Source organism: Mustelus asterias, chromosome 3 (genome assembly GCF_964213995.1).
Source record: "Mustelus asterias chromosome 3, sMusAst1.hap1.1, whole genome shotgun sequence".
Lineage (NCBI taxonomy): Eukaryota > Metazoa > Chordata > Chondrichthyes > Carcharhiniformes > Triakidae > Mustelus > Mustelus asterias.
Window position 1 is genome coordinate 15,353,146 of NC_135803.1, and position 18,318 is coordinate 15,371,463.

General features: G+C 47.4%; 1 long non-coding RNA gene across 1 annotated transcript in view; it reads right to left on the reverse strand.

The window, feature by feature from the left end:
- Positions 1-3,397: 3,397 nt before the first annotated feature.
- Positions 3,398-18,318, reverse strand: part of LOC144483049 (uncharacterized) — a 29,539-nt gene continuing 14,618 nt past the window's right edge. The window contains exons 2-3 of the long non-coding RNA XR_013495974.1: positions 10,359-11,965; positions 3,398-3,764 (exon numbers count right to left, since the gene is read on the reverse strand). This is a non-coding gene — a long non-coding RNA (uncharacterized LOC144483049). The remainder of the gene's footprint in view (positions 3,765-10,358; positions 11,966-18,318) is intronic.

Below are 18,318 nucleotides of genomic sequence, written 5' to 3' on the forward strand. Positions count from 1 at the left end.
AGAGGACCAGAGGACCTTCGGGTGCATAGATCCCTGAAGGTAGCAGTACAGATGATAGATAAGTTGGTTAAGTAGGCAAATGGAAAACTTGCCTTTATTATACAAGGCAGAGAACATAAGGGCAGGGAGGTTATGATCGCTAACTGAGACCCTCGCTCCTGTTAACTGATAGACACAATAACTTTATATTTAAATCAAGTCTTTATTAGGAAAACGTAAAAAAACTTAAATACTTGTGTCTACTATAAAACTGATTTTCTTACACTGTATCACAAGTCAATGCTTTTATTCCCAATATATCTGCTATAATAAGTTTATAAGCATAGATTTTTAACTACATATACTTATCTAATGGACATGTAGGGGTGTCTCTACCCACTCGTGCTGGACAGGCGTAGAGGGAGGTAAGACTTCATCAAGCTTAGTGCTTGAGGTTTCCTTCTTCTTCTTACACCCATTCTTTTTCCAAATCTGTTTTCAAAGTTTCAATATTTATCCTCTAAGCCTGGCTGAAAAACATGTATTTCCACACGTAGCCACTGACCATGGGTATATTGTTCAAATTAGTTTATTGCAGGCTGCCTGACCTTAGGGCCAGTTGCCCTCGGTCTTTCTGACTCTGTTTCATATCTGGTTCCTGTTCATTTGATCGATTGGGATGAGCTTATTTTCAGGGATATGTGTTGCTTTCCATCCTGCTGCTTCATCACGGTCAGACAGTCTCCCTTGAAGACGACCATTATCTTGTAGACTTTATTGCCCATTGGAAAATCAAAGACATTTGTTGCAAATAAATATAGGTCACTTCTCCTATCAAATCACACACTCTCAGCCTGGAGTTCATAGAAATCATAGAAATGCTACAGTACAGAAAGAGGCCCTTCGGCCCATCGAGTCTGCACCGACCACAATCCCACCCAGGCCCTACCCCCATATCCCTACACATTTACCCACTAATCCCTCTAACCTACGCATCTCAGGACACTAAGAGCAATTTTAGCATGGCCAATCAACCTAACCCGCACATCTTTGGACTGTGGGAGGAAACCAGAGCACCCGGAGGAAACCCACGCAGACACGAGGAGAATGTGCAAACTCCACACAGACAGTGACCCAAGCCGGGTATCGAACCCAGGTCCCTGGAGCTGTGAAGCAGCAGTGCTTCACCAAAGTGCTAAATACTGTGCTACCGTGCCGCCCTTCAAACCTCTTTGTTCTGAAGTTAGCCATATTTCTATTTTCCATTTCTATTTTTTACAGGGCAGAAGGAGGCCATTCAGCCCATCGAGTCTGCACCAACAACAATCCCACCCAGGCCCTATCCCCTTAACCCCATGTATTTACCCTAGCTAGTCCCCCTGACACTAAGGGGCAATTTAGCATGGCCAATCCACCTAACCCGCACATCTTTGGACTGTGGGAGGAAACCGGAGCACCTGGAGGAAACCCACGCAGACATGGGGAGAACATGTAGATTCTGTACAGACAGCGGCCCAAGGTGGAAATCGAACCCAGGTCTCTGGTGCTGTGAGGCAGCAGTGCTAACCACTGTGCCATCGCGCCGGCCACCATCTTTGTTTCTTGTTGAAGCAGAACATTCATTAATTTTGTCACACAACTGCCTCACAGCTTCAGGGCACCAATGAGTAGTTGAATGTCTGTTATATTTTAAACAACTGGCACTAACTCATAATGGGTGTCGTCATGCAATAGGAAATCTGTCTTTCTGTGCACCAGAAAGACAGATTTGGTCCTTGTGTTTGTTTTTTGATTTTTGATTTGATTTATTATTGTCACATGTATTAACATACGGTGAAAAGTATTGTTTCTTGCGCGCTATACAGACAAGCCATACCGTTCATAGAGAAGGAAATGAGAGAGTGCAGAAAGTAGTATTACAGTCATAGCTAGGGTGTAGAGAAAAATCAACTTAATGCAAGGTAAGTGTGGTGGACCTCAGTTGTGCCTTTGTCCTATATGGACCACCATTGTGTGTGCTTGTCATACCTGGACACATCCCCTCCCGTTTTGGTTCCTCCCCTCGGCACCTAGTATAAAGGTGGCTGTCTCCTCCCCCTTGTTCAGTCCAGGTCGGTTATTTGTTGGGATGTGCTCCTGATTCTGTTGCAAATAAAAGCCTACACTTGTATTGGCACACAGGTAGTCTTTCGCCTTATTGATAGCGCATCAGTAAGTCCATTCAAAAGTCTGACAGCAGCAGGGGAGAAGCTGTTCTTGAGTCAGTTAGTACATGGCCTCAGAATTTTGTATCTTTTTCCCAACAGAAGAAGGTGGAAGAGAGAATGTCCGGGGTGCGTGGGGTCTTTAATTATGCTGGTTGCTTTGCCGAGGCAGAGGGAAGTGTAGACAGAGTCAACGGATGGGAGGCTGGTTTGCGTGATGGATTGGGCTACATTCACGACTTTTTGTAGTTCCTTGCAGTCTTGGGCAGAACAGGAGCCATACCAAGCTGCGATACAACCAGAAAGAATGCCAAGCCCCAGACGGAGCACCAGATCATTCTTTGGTCCTTGTGTTTGTTCAGGACACTCCACTGTTTTATTAGTTTCAATTGGTTCTGTGGCCAGTAATACCATAGAGGTCAAAGTGGCGGTTGTGTTTATTGACTTCTCATACCATATTATAGATATGATTGTACTTGCACACACAAGCTGTAGGGATGAATCTCAATCCTGACTTGCTTTCTCAGGGTTAGCACACTCACAGTCAGTGCAAATTCTCCCTTTAAATACATTCACCTAGTCGAAGCATTATCTGCTATTAAAATCATATTGTGCCTGGGCTCGTCCCAATAATATTCCCCTTTTGGAGGCAAAACTTCAACATATTGTTTATTATTTAGTCACAAGTCGGCTTACATTAACACTGCAATGGAGTTACTGTGAAAATCCCCGAGTCGCCGCACTCCGGTGCCTGTTCGGGTACATTGAGGGAGAATTTAGCACGGCCAATGCACCTAAACCAGCACGTCTTTCGGACTGTGGGAAGAAGCCGGAGCACCCGGAGGAAACCCACGCAGACACAGGGGAGAACGTGCCGACTCCGCACAGACAGTGACCCAAGCCGGGAATCGAACCCGGGTCCCTGGCGCTGGGAGGCAGCAGTGCTAACCATTCTGCCACCCGGCAATTTAACTGGCTCAACAAGCATTATATGGCACTTTCCAAATATCTGCAAAATGTTATCGTAAATATATGGAGTTGCTTCGAACGAGGCAAAAACAAAAACTGATATAGTCAGAGTTATAGTGAGACACATCCCATTATGGCACATTGTTAAAATGCACTGCAACTCTATTACATTGTAGTAGTACAAAACCATTCTTATTATAAAAAGCTAACTGTCACAAGTAGATTCCAAAGACAAACAGACTTGAAACTTTACACAGAATTTTAATAAGCAGACTTATTTTAAAAGAGCCCTTTTACAAATAATCTACATGAAATCGGGAAATTCTGGAGAACTGTGAATAAATACTCAATTAAAGGGACCTCGATGATTGTACACAATTTTATACCAGGACACCAAAGAAAATATTCGCCGAACTCTGCGGCTACCGCATATGTTCCAGTATCTTCCAGCATCTCACCGGTTAATGCCTCATAATGTCCTGACATCTTGACGTGACTTCCATAAACGGTTACCTCTGTTAGTCCAGTTGTGTCATTGGTCTTCATCATCAGCATGCTTGCAAACATAACACAGCTTTACAAGTCCATCTTTCCTCACTCTCTGTACCAAATCTGTGGATCAAGATAGCACCTGCTGTTATTTACAGTTCTTTTTTCTGATTGTTTTTATCTGAAAATTCACCTGGATCACCCTTATTCGGTAGAGTATAGGAGGGTAATATCAGATAGGTCGCCTCTTGCCTCCTCTAGAGTTTCTTTGTTGTCTCCCTCCCCGATTTCAAAGATCTATCTGCACCAGAGGTAGAGTTACTGGAATTACCAGTCCCTGGTTTGGGGGTGCGTTAATGTTTAAATGTTTATTTATTCGTCACAAGTAGGCTTACATTAACACTGCAGTGAAGTTACTGTGAAAATCTCCGACTCGCCACACTCCAGCGCCTGTTCGGGTACACTGAGGGAGAATTTAGCACGGCCAATGCACCTAACCAACATGTCTTTCAGACTGTGGGAGGAAACCAGAGCACCCAGAGGAAACCCACGCAGACACAGGAAGAACGTGCAGACTCCGCACAGCCAGTGAGCCAGGCCGGGAATTGAACCCAGGTCCCTGGGGCTGTGAGGCAGCAGTGCTAACCACTGTGCCACCGTGCCGCCCGCTTGGTGGGGTAGGCAAAATAATGCCATGGGTCTCTTCTATTCCATCAATCATCATGCCCTCTGTAATGTTTTAACTAATTTACATTTTACCATCCCATGTCCACAAGTACTTTGTATGTTGAAGGACTGGCTTTATCCACCATGTACCTTGGTGACAGGAATGTCCCAGGCTGGTAGATTTTAATCAGGACTTTTTTAGCCCACATTGAATTCCACCATGTTGATTGTGACATCAAAACTAGCTTTACTGGTTCGTTTCTCCTTTCCCATTTTACCTGCAGCTGTCATTTGAGCTGCCAACGATAGATGCCCAATCGTTCTTTCGTGTGACACGGACTGTAATTCTGGTTCAGTCAAGTTTTGATTTTGATTTGATTTGATTTATTATTGTCACATGTATTAGTATACAGTGAAAAGCATTGTTCCTTGAGCGCTATACAGACAAAGCATACCATTCATAGAGGAGGAAACGAGAGTGTGCAGAATGTAGTGTTACAGTCAAAGCTAGGGTGTGGAAAAAGGTCAACTTAATATAAGGTAGGTCCATTCAAAAGTCTGATGGCAGCAGGGAAGAAGCTGTTCTTGAGTCATTCGGTACGTGACCCCAGACTTTTGTATCTTTTCTCAGGCACGTTAGCACAGTGGTTAGCGCTGCTGCTTCACAGCTCCGGGGACCTGGGTTCAATTCCCGGCTTGGGTCACTGTCTGTGTGGAGTTTGCACGGCCTCCCCGTGTCTGCATGGGCTTCCTCCGGTGCTCTGGTTTCCTCCTACATTCTGAAAGACGTGCTGGTTAGGTGCATTGACCCAAACAGGTACCAGACTGTGGCAACCAGGGAATTTCACAGTGACTTCATTGCAGTGTTAATATAAGCCTTACTTGTGACTAATAAATTAAGTTTAAACTTTTTCTCGACGGAAGAAGGTGGAAGAGAGTATATCCGGGCTGCGTGGCGTCCTTGATTATGCTAGCTGCTGCTTTTCTGCGGCAGCGGGAAGTGTAGACAGAATCAATGGATGGGAGGCTGGTTTACGTGACGGACTGGGTTTCGTTCACGACCCTTTGTAGTTTCTTACCAACTTGGGCAGAGCAGGAGCCATATCAAGCTTGTGATACAACCAGAAAGAATGCATTCTATGGTGCATCTAATAAAAGTTGGTGAGAGTCATAGCGGGCATGCTGAATGTCCTTAGCCTCCTGAGAGAGTAGAGGTGTTGGTGGGCTTTCTTAACTATACCATTGGCATGGAGGGACCAGGACTAGGACAGCCTAATGCTAACAATGTTTCAATGCCTCCATGGGGCGTCCAGTCATTAACATATGTGGTGTATATCCTGTGGAACTAGCAACAATATTTCTGACAATCATGAGTGCAAAGGGTCGAACTGTGTTCCAGGTGGAGCTGTTTTCTTGCACCATCTTTCTGATGATGCTCTTCAAAGCTCGATTCGTTCTTTCCACAATTCCACTGGGTAGTGGGTAATAGGTAGTGTGAAATTTCTGGTCTATGCCTAACAATGCCATAGTGTTTTGCATGACTTGGGCGGTGAAGTGTGTTTCCTGATCTACAGGACAATCCCCAATGAGTAAAAACCTGTTGAACTAGAGTGCTGGCTGTATCGCCTTTGTCAAGTTTGAGGTTGTGTGGAAAGCTTCCACCCATTGCCTGAACGTGTCGGTTAAAACTAGGATATATTTGTCTCCCCCCCTTGTATTGTGACAGTGGAAATTCCTCTGGACAAATAACCACATGAGCTATGGCTGTTCGTTCAGTTCCCTCGTGGTTGAGGGTAATTTTAAAGATAACTCTATCATTGATTTTGCGGAAGTGGTCGAGAGCTTCAGGTTTTTAGGTGTCCAGATCACCAACAACCTGTCCTGGTCTCTCCATGCCGACGCTATAGTTACGAAAGCCCACCAATGCCTCTCCTTTCTCAGAAGACCAAGGAAATTTGGCATGTCCGCCACGACTCTCACCAACTTTTACGGAGATTATTGTCATCACACCAGATTCTCTATCTCATTCCTGTATTCTGTCTCGTCATTGTTTGAGATCCGACCCACTACGGTGGCATCATCAGCAAACTTGAAAATCGAATTGGAAGGGAATTTGGCCGCACAGTATAAGGAGTATAGTAAGAGGCTGAGAACACAGCCTTGTGGGGCACCGGTGTTGAGGATGATCATGGAGGAGGTGTTGTTGGCTATCCTTACTGATTGTGGTCTGTGGGTTAGGAAGTTCAGGATTCAGTCGCAGAGGGAGGAGCTGAGACCCAGGCCACGGAGTTTGGAGATGGATTTCGTAGGAATAATGGTGTTGAAGGCTGAGCTGTAGTCAATAAGTGGGAGTCTGACATAGGTGTCTTTGTTATCTAGGTGTTCCAGGGTTGAGTGCAGGGCCAGGGAGATGGAGTCTGTTGTGGACCTGTTGCAGCGGTAGGTGAACTGTAGTGGGTCCAGGCAACCTGGGAAGCCGGAATTGATTCGTGCCATGACTAACCTTGTGAAGCACTTCATAATGATGGGTGTCAGAGCCACCGGACGATTGTCATTAAGGCGCGCTGCTTAGCTTTATCGCTAGTCTGCCCTTGCAAGAGCTTCATTGTACCGTGCTGTTTAAAGGTTGGTTTATCTCGTGCTTCCCTTTCCCATGCTTCCACTAAGCTCCTTAAGACCCATGCCTCAGTGTGGGTGGCATCTGCGGGGTCAAAATGTTCACCATTTCCTTTCCCTTATTCAGTGGAGTGGTTTACCAAGGTGCGCAACCATTTTCTCAAATTAGGGGCTACTAATGCAACTCGTGCAACTCCAGGGACAAAAACACATTACTAAAGTGAACCCAAAGTTGGTTTTTGATTTGATTTGATTTATTATTGTCACATGTATTAGTATACAGTGAAAAGTACTGTTTCTTGTGCACTATACAGACAAAGCATACCGTTCATAGAGAAGGAAAGGAGAGAGTGCGGAATGTAGTGTCACAGTCATAGCTAGGGTGTAATTGTTAGAGAGTTTAAAAGAGTTAGAATGAAGGTTTAGAAGCATAGAACGAGAAGTTAGAATTAGATGGTACGCTGGGCACAGCTTGTAAGAAGTCGCCTCACTCCAGCGCCATCTTGAGACATTGCGAATGCAGTGGGATGTTCTCCCTTTCTTTGTTGGCAATTACGTAACTTTTCTGCAGGATTCTGCCCTGTCAGATCCTACAGCATTTCTGACTGCCTCCTGCATTTCGGGAACAGTGCCTCCTGTGTCTTGGGGGTGGGGCAGGGCTGATAATGCTGCAAACAACAAACAAACTTTATCTTTTCATTGTCTTCTAAACCATGTCTTTTTGTTTGAAAAAATCCTCCGCGTTTAAATGATTTTATTACTTCCCCTATTTCTGCTAATTGGATAGAATTGGATTGAAAGGTGTCATGTACATAACGTGATTATTCGCCCCCTGTGTTCTAGTGGTTGTTATTGGGTTCATGGGCATTGCATTTTCTATTAACGCAAGACTGTCCGTTGGTGGGAGTGTGGTTGGGTCTGCAATCGGAACTACACAGTAAGAAGTATCACACATCAGGTTAAAGTCCAACAGGTTTATTTGGTAGCACAAGTCACAAGCTTTCAGTCCGAAAGCTTGTGCTGCCAAATAAATCTGTTGGACTTTAACCTGGTGTTGTGAGACTTCTTACTGTGTTTACCCCAGTCCAACGCTGGCATCTCCACATCATCGGAACTACATACAGAGATGGGGGTTCTTTAAGGCATTCGTCCCCTTCCTCAAATTCTGGTTCTCCTCATAGAATCCCTACAGTGCAGAAAGAGGCTATTCATCCCAAAGAGTCTGCCCGACAACAATCCCACCCATGCCCTATCCCCGTGACCCCAAACATTTACCCTGCTAATCCCCCGACACTAAGGGGCATGACCAATCAACCTAACCCGCACATCATTGGACTGTGGGAGGAAACCGGAGCACCCGGAGGAAACCTATGCAGACACGGGGAGAGCGTGCAAACTCCACACAAACAGTGACCCGAGGCCGGAATTGAACCCGGGTCCCTGGCGCTGTGAGGCAGTGGGTTCAATTCCCAACTCAGGTCACTGTGTGGAGTGCTAACTACTGTGCCACCATGCCGCTCTTCTGACTGATCCTTCCCAATCATCATCATCTCCTGTTAACTCCTCACCTTCCTCGCAAGTACAGATTGCCCCCCCTCTGGAAAGATAAAGCTGCTTGTAACTTATATCACCGCCTTGCATTTTAAGTGGTTTACTGCAGGCCGTTTGTCCAGCTTGTTACTTTAACTGTGGCTTTTAAATCTGAATTCTCACATGCCAGATGAGGGGTCTCTGACTCTGCAAGATCCAGTGCTCTTACTGCTTGCTGTTTGTGCTGATCCAGAATCCACACAGACAGTGACCAAAGTTGGGAATTGAAGCCGGGTCCCTGGCACTGTGAGGCAGCAGTGCTAACCATTGTGCCACTGTGCCGCTCATTCTGACCCTGCAGATGCCGCACACACTGATTCTGGAATTGTGTCATACCATGACATTTACCTTGCACTTTCTAATTTCATCATCCAATCGTTTTTCCAATTCAGCAATTCTTTGTTTTTGGCTATCATTTTGCTCAATCAAGTTTTTGTCTTGCCTTTTAGTAGGGCAACACGGTGACAAATTGGTTAGCATTGCTGCCTCACAACACAGTAAGGAGTCTAACAACACCAGTTTAAAGTCCAACAGGTTTATTTGGTAGCAAACGCCACTAGCTTTCAGAGCGCTGCTCCTTCATCAGGTGCGTGGGAGATCTGCTCATAAACAGCAGTAAGAAGTTTAACAACACCAGGTTAAAGTCCAACAGGTTTATTTGGTAGCAAAAGCCACACAAGCTTTCGGAGCTCCAAGCCCCTTCTTCAGGTGAGTGGGAATTCTGTTCACAAACAGGGCACATAAAGACACAGACTCAATTTACATGAATAATGCTCGACACTGCTCGACAATCACCAGGCAAGACTGTTCTCTTCCTGTCGGGGAACACTTCAGCGGTCACGGGCATTCGGCCTCTGATATTCGGGTAAGCGTACTCCAAGGCGGCCTTCACGGCACACGACAGCGCAGAGTCGCTGAGCAGAAACTGATAGCCAAGTTCCGCACACATGAGGACGACCTCAACCGGGATCTTGGGTTCATGTCACACTATTTGTAACCCCCACAGCTTGCCTGGACCTGCAGAGTTTCACTGGCTGTCTTGTCTGGAGACAATACACATCTTTTTAGCCTGTCTTGATGCTCTCTCCACTCACGTTGTTTGTATCTTAAAGACTTGATTAGCTGTAAGTATTCGCATTCCAACCATTATTCATGTAAATTGAGTCTGTGTCTTTATATGCCCTGTTTGTGAACAGAATTCCCACTCACCTGAAGAAGGGGCTTGGAGCTCCGAAAGCTTGTGTGGCTTTTGCTACCAAATAAACCTGTTGGACTTTAACCTGGTGTTGTTAAACTTCTTACTGTGTTTACCCCAGTCCAACGCCGGCATCTCCATATCATAAACAGCAAACAGGGCATATAAAGACGCAAACTCAATTTACAGAATAATGAATAATGATTGGAATGCGAGTCTTTGCAGCTAATCAAGTCTTAAAGGTACAGACAATGTGAGTGGAGAGAGCATTAGCACAGGTTAAAGAGATGTGTATTGTCTCCAGACAGGACAGCCAGTGAGACTTTGCAAGTCCAGGCATGTTGTGGGGGTTACAGATAGTGTGACATGAACCCAAGATCCCGGTTGAGGCCGTCCTCATGTGTGCGGAACTTGGCTATCAGTCTCTGCTCAGCGACTCTGCGTTGTCGTGTGTCGTGAAGGCCGCCTTGGAGAACGCTTACCCGAATATCAGAGGCCGAATGCCCGTGACCGCTGAAGTGCTCCCCAACCAGAAGAGAACACTCTTGCGTCTGCATGGTTTCCCCAATGTACCATGCCTCGGGACATCCTTTCTTGCAGCGTATCAGGTAGACAACGTTGGCCGAGTTGCAAGAGTATGTACCGTGTACCTGGTGGATGGTGTTCTCACGTGAGATAATGGCATCCGTGTCGATGATCCAGCACGTCTTGCAGTAGTTGCTGTGGCAGGGTTGTGTGGTGTCGTGGTCACTGCCTCACAACAGCAGGGACCCGGGTTCGTTTCCTGGCTTGGGTCACTGCCTGTGCGGAGTCTGCATGTTCTCCCCATGTCTGGTACATTTCCTCCGGGTGCTCCGGTTCCTCCCACAGTCCAAAGGACGTGCTGGTTAGGTGCATTGGCCATGGTAAATTCTCCCTTAGTGTATTCGAACAGGAGCCGGAGTGTGGCGACTAGGGGATTTTCACAGTAACTTCATTGCGGTGTTAATGTAAGCTGAATTATGACACTGATAAATAAACTTTAGACTCACCTAAAGACTTCATACAACATGCTACCGCTAGAGGTCTCTCAACTTTCTTTGGTGCCTAACATCACTTGTATTACTTTCCACAATTGATTGCCAGGAGACTCCCACAGTTCAAAGATGTGCAGGTTAGGTAGACTGGCCATGCTAAATTGCCCCTTAGTATACCCAAGATGTGTAGGTCAGGGGGATTAGCAGGGTAAATACATGGGGTTATTGGGATAGGGCCGGGATCGGATGTGGAGAGTCGGTGCAAAAACCAGGGGCTGAAAGGCCTCCTTCTGCACTGTGTGGATGGTGTCATTTGAATCCAATTAAAATCTGGAATTAATCATCTAGTGATGACCATGAAACCATGCTGTAAAATCCCATTTTGTTCATTAATGTCCTTTAGGGAAGGAAAGCTGCTATCCTTACCCTGGTCTGACCTACATTGTGGTTAAGTCTGAAATGCCCTCGGAAGCCACTCAGTTCAAGGGCATTTGGGAATGGCCCAACAAGCATCACCCACATCCCTGTTCAATGAGGAAAATGTTTTTACGCAGCTTGTTGTTCGGCTCTGGAATGCGTTGCCTGAGAGCACGATGGAGGCAGCTTTAGTTGTAACTTTCAAAAGAGAATTGTATAATCATGTGAAGAGAGAGGAATCCAAGGGCTGTGGGGAAAAGACTAGTTGAGTTGTCCTTGAAGGTGGCCCGCAGACACCCAATAGCCAGAACTCTATCAGCTCGCCCGCCATGGAACAGGAGCAAGCGAGGGTCCGACAACGGAAATCTCCATTGACATCGGGCAGGAATTCCCAGTCTCGCCCGAGCGAGATTCCTGCCCAATGGGCTGAATTGTCTCTCATGCTGCTGTAACCTCTGATTCTATAGAAGGACCATTCCAAGAATATAGAAACATAGAAACATAGAAAAACTACAGCATAATACAGGCCCTTCAGCCCACAAAGTTGTGCCGAACATGTCCCTACCTTAGCGATTACTAGGCTTACCTATAACCCTCTATCTTATTAAGTTCCATATACTTATCTAAAAGTCTCTTAAAAGACCCTATGGAATCTGCCTTCACCACTGTTGCCAGCATTCCATGCACCGACCACCCTCTGAGTGAAAAACTTACCCCTGACATCTCCTCTGTACCTACACCCCAGCACCTTAAACCTGTGTCCTCTTGTGGCAACCATTTCAGCCCTGAGAAAAAGCCTCTGACTGTCCACTCGATCAATACCTCTATGAAGGAAATATGAAGGAAAATATTAGCGGAGGAAACAAACCCTTTACAAATGGAGGATTATACAACAAAAACCATTAACAGATGAAGCAACATAAAGCAGAGGGCCCAAAAACACTTCAAACACAACTTTTCAGCGTTCATTAACAGGGGGTTTGAGTTTAAGAGCCGTGGGGTTATGCTGCAACTGTACAGGACCTTGGTGAGACCACATTTGGAATATTGTGTGCAGTTCTGGTCACCTCACTACAAGAAGGATGTGGAGACACTGGAAAGAGTGCAAAGGAGATTTACCAGGATGCTGCCTGGTTTGGAGGGTAGGTCTTATGAGGAAAGGTTGAGGGAACTTGGGCTTTTCTCTTTGGAGCGGAGGAGGTTGAGAGGAGACTTGATAGAGGTTTATAAGATGATGAGGGGGATAGATAGAGTGAACGTTCAAAGACTATTTCCTCGGGTGAATGGAGCAGTAACTAGGGGGCATAACTATAGGGTTCACGGTGGGAGATATAGGAAGGATATCAGAGGTAGGTTTTTTACTCAGAGAGTGGTTGGGGTATGGAATGGACTGCCTGCAGGGATAGTGGAGTCAGAAACTTGAGGAACATTTAAGAAGCTATTGGATAGGCACATGGAGTACTTCGGGATGATAGGGAGGAAATAGCTTGATCTGGGTTTCAGACAAAGCTCGGCACAACATCGTGGGCCTGTTCTGTGCTGTACTGTTCTATGTTCTATGTTTTCAAAAATCTTCCTTGCCCGGTAGTGAAGCCGGCATCAGACACTCAGACTGATGGACTGGGTTGGTGCTGTGATCTGCCCAAAGCCTGAAGATGAAAAGTTCATCTCGGGATTCATCCAGATAATATTTGCACAAGAAGAGTTCAGCACTGGGTTAGTGAGTGAGGATGTAGAGATGCCGGCATTGGACTGGGGTAAACACAGTAAGCTCTCCTCGCTGGTTTTGGAGAGCAGATTTCCACTCCATCTGACGAAGGAGCAGCACTCCAAAAGCCAATGGCATTTGCTACCAAATAAACCTGTTGGACTTTAACCTGGTGTTGTTAAAACTCTTACTTAGTGAGTGAGGACAGTAAGAAGTCTCACAACACCAGGTTAAAGTCCAACAGGTTTATTTGGTAGCAAAAGCCACTAGTTTTCGGAGCACTGCTCCTTCATCAGGTGAGTGGGAGTTCTGTTCACAAACAGGGCATATAAAGACACAAACTCAATTTACAAAATAATAATTGGAATGCGAGTCTCCACAGGCAATCAAGTCTTAAAGGTACAGACACAATGTGAGTGGAGAGAGGGTTAAGCACAGGTTAAAGAGATGTGTATTGTCTCCAGCCGGGACAGTTAGTGAGATTTTGCAAGCCCAGGCAAGTCGTGGGGTTACAGATAGTGTGACATGAACCCAAGATCCCGGTTGAGGCCGTCCCCATGTGTGCGGAACTTGGCTATCAGTCTCTGCTCAGCGACTCTGCGCTGTCGTGTGTCAGTGAGTGAGGGTCAGAGTGAGGATCAGTGAGTGTCACTGAGGGTCACTGAGGGTCACAGTGAGGTTCAGTGAGGATCAGTGAGGGTCACAGTGAGGGTCACAGTGAGGGTCATAGAGAGGGTCACAGTGAGGGTCAGAGAGGGTCACAGTGAGGGTCAGTGAGAGTTCCAGTGAGGGTCACAGTGAGGGTCACAGAGAGGATCACAGTGAGGGTCACAGTGACGGCCAGTGAGGGTCAGTGAGGGGCACAGTGTGGGTCAGTGAGGGTCACAGTGAGGGTCAGTGAGGGTCACAGTGAGGGTCACAGTGAGGGCCATAGAGAGGGTCACAGAGAGGGTCACAGTGAGGGTCACTGAGGGTCACAGCGAGGGTCAGTGAGGGTCACAGTGAGGGTCACAGTGAGGGTCACAGGGACGGTCAGTGAGGGTCAGTGAGGGTCACAGTGAGGGTCACAGTGAGGGTCAGTGAGGGTCACAGTGAGGGTCAGTGAGGGTCACAGTGAGGGTCACAGAAAGGGACACGGTGAGGGTCACAATGAGGGTCATAGTGAGGGTCAGTGAGGGTCACAGTGAGGGTCACAGTGAGGGCCAGTGAGGGTCACAGTGAGGGTCACAGTGAGGGACAGAGAGGGTCACAGTGAGGGTCAGAGAGGGTCACAGTGAGGGTCACAATGAGGGTCACAGTGAGGGTCAGTGAGGGTCACAGTGAGGGTCAGTGAGGGTTATAGAGAGGGTCACAGTGAGGGTCACAGAGAGGATCACAGTGAGGGTCACAGTGACGGCCAGTGAGGGTCAGTGAGGGTCACGGTGAGGGTCACAGTGAGGGTCAGTGAGGGTCACAGTGAGGGTCACAGAGAGTGTCACAGTGAGTGTCACAGTGAAGGTCACAGTGAGGGTCAGTGAGGGTCACAGTGAGGGTCACAGCGAGCGTCACAGTGAGGATCACAGTGAGGGTCAGTGAGGGTCACAGTGGGGGTCACAGTGAGGGTCAGTGACGGTCATAGTGAGGGTCAGAGAGGGTCACAGTGAGGGTCACAGAGAGGGTCAGTGAGGGTCAGTGAGGGTCAGTGAGGGTCAGAGTGAGGGTCAGAGTGAGGGTCACAGAGAGTGTCACAATGAGTGTCACAGTGAGTGTCACAGTGAAGGTCACAGTGAAGGTCACAGTGAGGGTCAGTGAGGGTCACAGTGAGGGTCGCAGTGAAGTTCAGTGAGGGTCACAGTGAGGGTCACAGAGAGGGTCAGTGAGGGTCAGTGAGGGTCACAGTGAGGGTCAGTGAGGGTCAGAGTGAGGGTCTGTGAGTGTCAGAGTGAGGGTCAGAGTGAGGGTCAGTGAGGGTCACAGTGAGGGTCACAGAGAGTGTCACAGTGAGTGTCACAATGAAGGTCACAGTGAAGGTCACAGTGAGGGTCAGTGAGGGTCACAGTGAGGGTCGCAGTGAGGATCACAATGAGGGTCAGTGAGGGTCACAGTAAGGTCAGTGAGGGTCACAGTGAGGTCAGTGAGGGTCGGTGAGGGTCACAGTGAGGTCAGGGAGGGTCAGTGAGGGTCAGTGAGGGTCACAGAGAGGGTCAGTGAGGGTCAGTGAGGGTCACAGTGAGGTCAGTGAGGGTCACAGTGAGGGTCACAGAGAGGGTCAGTGAGGGTCAGTGAGGGTCACAGTGAGGTCAGTGAGGGTCACAGTGAGGGTCACAGTGAGGTCAGTGAGGGTCAATGAGGGTCACAGTGAGGTCAGTGAGGGTCACAGTGAGGTCAGTGAGGGTCACAGTGAGGGTCACAGTGAGGGTCACAGTGAGGTCAGTGAGGGTCACTGTGAGGGTCAGTGAGGGTCACAGTGAGGTCAGTGAGGGTCAGTGATGGTCACAGTGAGGGTCACAGTGAGGTCAGTGAGGGTCAGTGAGGGTCACAGTGAGGGTCTGAGTGAAGGTCAGTGACGGTCATACTGAGGGTCAGAGAGGGTCACAGTGAGGGTCAGTGAGGGTCACAGTGAGGGTCAGTGAGGGTCAGAGTGAGGGTCAGTGAGTGTCAGAGTGAGGGCCACAGTGATGGTCACAGTGAGGGTCAGTGAGGGTCGCAGTGAGGGTCACAGAGAGTGTCACAGTGAGTGTCACAGTGAAGGTCACAGTGAGGGTCAGTGAGGGTCACAGTGAGGTTAGTGAGGGTCACAGTGAGGGTCGCAGTGAAGTTCAGTGAGGGTCACAGTGAGGATCACAGTGAGGGTCACAGTGAGGTCAGTGTGGGTCACAGTGAGGTCAGTGAGGGTCAGTGATGGTCACAGTGAGGTCAGTGATGGTCACAGTGAGGGTCACAGAGAGGGTCAGTGAGGGTCAGTGAGAGTCACAGTGAGGGTCAGTGAGAGTCACAGTGAGGGTCAGTGAGGGTCACAGTGAGGGTCAGTGAGTGTCAGAGTGAGGGTCACAGTGAGGTCAGTGAGTGTCAGAGTGAGGGTCAGAGTGAGTGTCACAGTGAAGGTCACAGTGAGTGTCAGAGTGAGGGTCAGTGAGGGTCACAGTGAGGGTCAGTGAGGGTCGCAGTGAGGGTCACAGAGAGTGTCACAGTGAGTGTCACAGTGAAGGTCACAGTGAGGGTCAGTGAGGGTCACAGTGAGGTTAGTGAGGGTCACAGTGAGGGTCGCAGTGAAGTTCAGTGAGGGTCACAGTGAGGATCACAGTGAGACCATAAGACCATAAGACATAGGAGCGGAAGTAAGGCCATTCGGCCCATCGAGTCCACTCCACCATTCAATCATGGTTGATTTCAACTCCATTTACCCGCTCTCTCCCCATAGCCCTTAATTCCTCGAGAAATCAAGAATTTATCAATTTCTGTCTTGAAGACGCTCAACGTCTCGGCCTCCACAGCCCTCTGTGGCAATGAATTCCACAGACCCACCACTCTCTGGCTGAAGAAATTTCTCCTCATCTCTGTTCTAAAGTGACTCCCTTTTATTCTAAGGCTGTGCCCCCGCGTCCTAGTCTCCCCTGTTAATGGAAACAACTTCCCTACGTCCATCCTATCTAAGCCATTCATTATCTTGTAAGTTTCTATCAGATCTCCCCTCAACCTCCTAAACTCCAATGAATATAATCCCACGATCCTCAGACGTTCATCGTATGTCAGGCCTACCATTCCTGGGATCATCCGTGTGAATCTCCGCTGGACCCGCTCCAGTGCCAGTATGTCCTTCCTGAGGTGTGGGGCCCAAAATTGCTCACAGTACTCCAAATGGGGCCTAACCAGTGCTTTATAAAGCCTCAGAAGTACATCCCTGCTTTTGTATTCCAAGCCTCTTGAGATAAATGACAACATTACATTTGCTTTCTTAATTACGGACTCAACCTGCAAGTTTACCTTTAGAGAATCCTGGACTAGGACTCCCAAGTCCCTTTGCACTTTAGCATTATGAATTTTGTCACCGTTTAGAAAATAGTCCATGCCTCTATTCTTTTTTCCAAAGTGTACGACCTCGCACTTGCCCACGTTGAATTTCATCAGCCACTTCTTGGACCACTCTCCTAAACTGTCTAAATCTTTCTGCAGCCTCCCCACCTCCTCAATACTACCTGCCCCTCCACCTATCTTTGTATCATCGGCAAACTTGGCCAGAATGCTCCCAGTCCCGTCATCTAGATCGTTAATATATAAAGAGAACAGCTGTGGCCCCAACACTGAACCCTGCGGGACACCACTTGTCACCGGTTGCCATTCTGAGAAAGAACCTTTTATCCCAACTCTCTGCCTTCTGTCTGACAGCCAATCGTCAATCCATGTTAGTACCTTGCCTCGAATACCATGGGCCCTTATTTTACTCAGCAGTCTCCCGTGAGGCACCTTGTCAAAGGCCTTTTGGAAGTCAAGATAGATAACATCCATTGGCTCTCCTTGGTCTAACCTATTTGTTATCTCTTCAAAGAACTCTAACAGGTTTGTCAGGCACGACCTCCCCTTACTAAATCCATGCTGACTTGTCTTAATCCGACCCTGCACTTCCAAGAATTTAGAAATCTCATCCTTAACGATGGATTCTAGAATTTTGCCAACAACTGAGGTTAGGCTAATTGGCCTATAATTTTCCATCTTTTTTCTTGTTCCCTTCTTGAACAGTGGGGTTACAACAGCGATTTTCCAATCCTCTGGGACTTTCCCTGACTCCAGTGACTTTTGAAAGATCATAACTAACGCCTCCACTATTTCTTCAGCTATCTCCTTTAGAACTCTAGGATGTAGCCCATCTGGGCCCGGAGATTTATCAATTTTCAGACCTTTTAGTTTCTCTAGCACTTTCTCCTTTGTGATGGCAACCATATTCAACTCTGCCCCCTGACTTTCCTGAATTGTTGGGATATTACTCATGTCTTCTACTGTGAAGACTGACGCAAAGTACTTATTAAGTTCCTCAGCTATTTCCTTGTCTCCCATCACTAGATTACCAGCGTCATTTTGGAGCGGCCCAATGTCTACTTTTGCCTCCCGTTTGTTTTTAATGTATTTAAAGAAACTTTTACTATCATTCCTAATGTTACTGGCTAGCCTACCTTCATATTTGATCCTCTCCTTCCTTATTTCTCTCTTTGTTATCCTCTGTTTGTTTTTATAGCCTTCCCAATCTTCTGACTTCCCACTACTCTTTGTGAGGGTCACAGTGAGGTCAGTGTGGGTCACAGTGAGGTCAGTGAGGGTCAGTGATGGTCACAGTGAGGTCAGTGATGGTCACAGTGAGGGTCACAGAGAGGGTCAGCGAGGGTCAGTGAGAGTCACAGTGAGGGTCAGTGAGAGTCACAGTGAGGGTCAGTGAGGGTCACAGTGAGGGTCAGTGAGTGTCAGAGTGAGGGTCACAGTGAGGTCAGTGAGTGTCAG